This window comes from Nipponia nippon, unplaced genomic scaffold (assembly GCF_047370975.1).
Source record: "Nipponia nippon isolate SJK-2023a ecotype South Korea unplaced genomic scaffold, ASM4737097v1 scaffold_4, whole genome shotgun sequence".
Taxonomy (NCBI): domain Eukaryota; kingdom Metazoa; phylum Chordata; class Aves; order Pelecaniformes; family Threskiornithidae; genus Nipponia; species Nipponia nippon.
Window position 1 is genome coordinate 21209314 of NW_028262358.1, and position 5531 is coordinate 21214844.

The window sequence follows — 5531 nt, forward strand, 5'->3', positions numbered from 1 at the left end:
GCCACTGCTTAAACAGGGAAATCATTATGATAAAAAGCCTGTAAAAAAAAATAAATCTGTGTCTGTCCTGCTGAGGTTCCTGGCCAGGCTGCAGCCAGAGATGGTTGGAGAAGCTTAAATACAAATGAGCAAGTGGGACCCAGGCAGGTTTAAAAAACTAGCTGACTTTACTGAAGAAAACTCCTATTTAAGCATTCCCCTGTTGCTTTAAACGTGGCATATTCTGCCAGGTAAGTGGAAATATGTGTGCTTTGAAGCCCGGGGTAAATGTCCTGTAGGGGAATTAAAATGTCATTCTGTAGCTGCATTTGTTTAATGAAACTGTATAAACAAGGCTGTGAGCACAGATCATCTTCTCACTTGAGCACCGCATCTGAAAGGTGTCAAACCACTTCCCGCTCCTCCCGGCGCACAGCCCTCCCCACGCTCTGCCGGCAGAAGGGTCACAGGGCTGCTCACAGGGCTGCTGGAGGCACATTCCTCCGGGTTAGCTTGTCCCCTGCTTCAGCTGCTGTTTGACCTAACCCGTCCCACCTGCAGCAGCTCAGGGTGCTTGCAGGGTGTTCTCGAGTCAAGATCTGCCACCAAGCACCAGGAAAGCAAGGGTGTCTGCAAGGGCTGCGGGGTGAGCATCCGACCACAGCCCCATGGCAGCGGCTGAGAGCTAAACTGGAGCAGGCATGGAGGTGAGCAGATATGGGTTAACTTCACCTGTCTGACCGTCTGCGTTGTTGCTGTGTTTAAGTGATGCTGCTCACCGCTGTGACCTCTTGCCCGAATGGTCCCATGGCGTGCCCTGGGGACAGGACACCTGACATCACCCGTGGCTTACCAAACCCACGCAGGCTGCTTAATGTGCAGCAAAATCATCCATGTGGAGTTACAGTGCCATGGCTATTGCATTTTAATTTCTCACCTAGGTCTTGTTATAGCAGCTTCCCTATTGGGGATAAGCCATAAAAAGCAAGCAGGAGTACAAGGATACATCTTTATGCTTACTACTGGATCTCATTTTCCTTATAAACTCCTTTTCTGCACAGTTTTAAACCCACCCCCTTCCTTAGAAGATGAACTGTTTGTCTAAAAGGGGTTATGTTTCCCCTTGTACTAGAGGATCAGTTAAGAGGGAAGTTTGTATTTTACTGAGGAAGGTGCCTTGAAAACAGACTTCCAAAAAAAAAAAGGTGGTATCCTTTTCTTGCGAAAGCCTAACAGAAACTAAATCAAGTGGTTTCTCAGCTTTGCCTGTGTAGTGAACTGACATTCCTAATGAGGACAAATGAAGGTGCGATGTGGTGCATTGAAACCTATCAAGACCCAAAGAGTGCTTAAAAGACCAAATGGGCAAACTTAAGTAGTGAACACATAGAAGTTCACTCTGGCCCCAGGGAGATCTGCTTTTAGCCAGTTCATGCGATACCTGCTGAAGTGCAAGTTACTGGTTTGCAAGTTAAATACCGTGCTGGTTAGCACCTTTGCTTTCCCCAGGTTTCCTTATTTTCTGCTCCACAGTGTAAGCTGTTGTTTAGCTTTGGGCAAGTCATTCAACCTCTTGCTTCCCATTTCTGTTGGTAAAATTGGGAACTTTCTTTGCTCTGTTTAAATCCCAGTCTCAGGAGGGACAGGCGACTGTCCTTTATTGTCTTTACACAGCCTGTTACCGTGAACACCTAAATTTAGTTGTTACTCTGCTCCTAAAACCGAAATAACGCTACCACTGAGAGGGTGGCGCTGACAGCAGCGGACACAGGAGTGCCTGATCCTGCCGTTGTACAGAGCACAGAGCATGAGGTGGTCGTGGCGGAGGGACGTACTGTCTCGTACATCAGGTCGAATCCTTTCCTGACACACCATTTCAGGGAGATCTGGGGGGACAGGACAGCAGACCTTCCTCTCCACTTAAACGCAGGGTGGGTGCTGTACATGAGACTGTTGGCAAAGGTAATTAATTTTTTTTTCAAATCCCAAACAACAAAAAAGGTCCCTGATTGTAGAGCAGAAGATAAGAATGGTTTGACGTGGAAAAATCTTTCAATAACAAGGGACTCTTTAGTTTGAGAGTGCTTAAGGGATGCCTGTGTTATTGGCGAGAATTTTGATGGCTTCTTTTTCACATCTGTTCAATATTCAGCGTGTTTTTAGCAATCTTTACCCTTTTTGTGAGGTTGAACGGGTTTGATTGGATTTTATGCAATTAGTATACTGTGAGAGTTTGTGAGGATTTGCTTCAATTCTGAGATGATTTCTTTTTGTCTGCTTGTGGTTTTCTACAAATATCTGAGCAAGTGCACCATGATGGCAAAAGCATTTGAGGAAAATGAATGTCAAAATCCCGTGTGCTGCTACTGCTGGAAGTGGGGATTTAACTAAGATCTGACAGCTTTCATAGTAAGAATTCTTGTATGCTTTTCAGAAAAGAGAAGTTTAGTTGTTAGGGGATAGATAAGGCATGTCTCTTATGGGTGTTGAATTACAGAAAGCAAAAGCATTTAGAAAGCTGTTCATTGGATATGCTCAAAAAAATCACAGTGGGTTGTGGTTTCTGAGAGCAGGAAAAAGGCCAATCTTTTATGTCATAGGCTAATAAAATATATTAAAGATGAAGTCAGTAAAAGTTCTGTAGGAAATCCTCTGAAACCAGGGATGAATAGTAACTTATAGTCAACATTCTTAGAAAAATATAAAGATAAGTCAAATATGAGACAAAATTACATTTGGCCTCACTTTGTATTGTAAGAAAATTGGCAAAGGCTGAGTATCCTTCAGAAGGGAGCAGTGCTTGCCATGGGTAAGCTCTGCACGGCTCTTCTGCGAGCTGAGCTCCTCCATAAACAAGTCATGAAACATTTCCTCGGTTCACGTTGTTAGTATTAAGAAATTTGGTCAGAAAGTAAAAGATAGCTAAATCAATGATTCCAAGTGTTTTCTAGCAAATGTTTGCTTTAGGACACGTCTGACTTTGGGAGGATGCCCAAACACAGAAACACCATTTCCAGTTGCCGTGGTTGGAAGGACCATTTCAAGCAGTGAATAGAGCGCAAGCCCATAGAGAGCTCCTTCCCCAAGCCCGAGCGTGGCTTGAAAGGACAGTTTGAGGGAAGCATGAGCTAAGCCTCGTCTCTGCAGTGAGCCCGGTGCCAACCGCAGCAAGCCACGGACAAAGAGGAATAGAGAGCATGAAAAAGATAGAGTGATGTGTCACGCTGGCACCTCTGGGGAACTGAACCATGTTTGTGGAGATAGCCTGAGACTGGTGCATTTCTCCATTGATCTGTTCGCTGTCTCGTTGGGGAGGGCAACTGCTAATGCAGTAATTACATGCCAGTATTAGAAGCCCAACTTGCCTTTATGCTGGGCATCATGGTGACTTATATTTTATAAGCCTTCAGAAGGTAACACCTCCAGACTGCAGTCTCTGCTGGTGTGAGGATGAAGCCACTCCATGACTGACTTGCTCAAAGTCTTTGCCCACCTGTTTGCTCTCAGTGGGAGCAGATTGCTGGAGGTGAAGCTGTTGCATGCGAGAGCCTTGCCCCGGCTCCCCTTTCCTCTCCAGCGTGCAGGAGAACTGGTGGCATTGCAAGAACTGGTGGCATTGCAAGACTGGAAACCGAAAGCCTGAGTTTGTGCTGGATGAGTCACTGTCCTGCGAGGGATGTTTAGGGGAAAGTAACTGATTGTTTAAGGGATGGCTGTGAGGAGAATGACTCAACTTTCTGTTTAAGTTAGAACTGTTCATCAAAAAAATCAAGTATTCAGTGCGTCTGAAATCTTCTTATCTGTTTTCGTGAGATTTTTTTACTCTGAATTGCTGAATGCTGATATTACTGCATTTTGCACTATTTATGGTAATAGTCCCGGTTGGATTGGTAGTCACAGCTTGAAAATCCCTGTTGAAAAACTAATTCTCCGTGTTCACCCCAGAACCAAAATCTTTGGGGGCTAATTTAGGTTCAATGTTATCATACTGACAACATCCTATCTGCTTTAACTTCACCCTTCCTCCTCTAGCTCAAAGGGTTTGCATTCCTGGGTGTAGGTGAAACTCTCTGGCACTCCCTCCATCAGGGAGGATATGGTGGGATGCATCCTTCTGGCGATGCCACTTTCCCCATCTCTGACGCGACGGATTGATACGTGATGAGATGCGGTTGCTGAACCAGGAAACGCTAAAATAGATTGCACAGTGGGGAAGGAAGAGGTGCAAAAATCTCGCGCCGCTGCCAGGTACCCTCCTGGTGTTCAATGAGTCGATTCATACGGCTCAAAAATCAATTTTCACCTTTTTCCTGGTAGTGCACCCGTAGCGAGGGTGAGAGCTCATTATTTCACCCATATCAAGGTCTGACAGAAAGGATGAAAGGGATTTATACTTGTCCTTGTAACTGGTCCCTAACATCTTGTCCTCAAGCCTGTATTGCTTTCCTTTTTACACCGGGACAGTCCAGTCTAATGTGACCACTCATGATCTTTGCCAGACAAGGATGGACTGGCAGTATGCCAGAAGCTGGATTCGATCTGAATTTGCATAACACGGAGCAACTGGACCTGTTGGTAACATGGAGGTCAGGCAGGCGGAGACCTACAGGCCTAGCCGGCTCCGAGCTGCGTGCGGGAGACATCTTCTGCCCTCCCTGTGATTTATAGCTGCCATTCAGGGAAGTTATTGTTTTTCTGCATGAATTATCTTCTGCGGGTTTATTTTTGTTAGAAGAGCATTGTTAGGAAAACCATCTAAAAAGAAGCCTCCTTGATTTGACCCCACGTATGCATCATCGAACGGCTTGTTGCGAGGGCTGGGGGGGACAGGCAGTACTGTTTCGGGGCCGCGCTGCCCCGAAACTCCAGGAGCGGGGGTCTGTGCCCTCCGTGCCCCGCATCGCAGGCCGCCGGTGGTCTCGCTGGCCCTTTGCCACGGGCGGTGGGAACAGCTCTGCCTGCGGGAACCACGCGTCTGGGCGACGGGCGCCCGCAAGCGCGCTCCGTCGGCTTCGAAGGGCGGTTTTGGGGGGCGGTGGTGATGGGGAGGTGGCACTTCTCTCCGAGGTGCGGCTCCCTGACGCGGCGGCGTGGCCCAGGAGGCGGCGGGCCGGGGGTTACCGGGACGTTTGTGGCTTTTCCTGATGAAGGGCCCGATTCGGGACGTTTAATTATCGGGGTTTTTTTGCGAACGGTTTCCCTCAGCGGGCGCGGAGGTGGGTACCACCGGCAAGGCCGGCCGGCTGCCCCGGCGCCCCCCGGCCGCGGGCCGCTACCGGTACCGGTACCGCCGCCGCCTGCGCCCACCCCGTCCTGCAGGGGGCGCTGCCGCGGGGGGGCGGGCGGCCCGCCCGCCTCCGCCTGTCAACGGCGAGCAGCTGCTGCCCCGGGGCGCGAGCCGGCGCCGCGCCCTCCCGATTGGCTGCCGATGACATCACCGCCCCGGCGCCCGGCGGGCCGGCCACGCCTCCGGCCACGCCCCCTCGCCCGCCGCCTCGTCGCTATTGGCCGGCGGGGCCGCCCGTCGCCGCCCGCCCCGCCCCCGCCGAGCC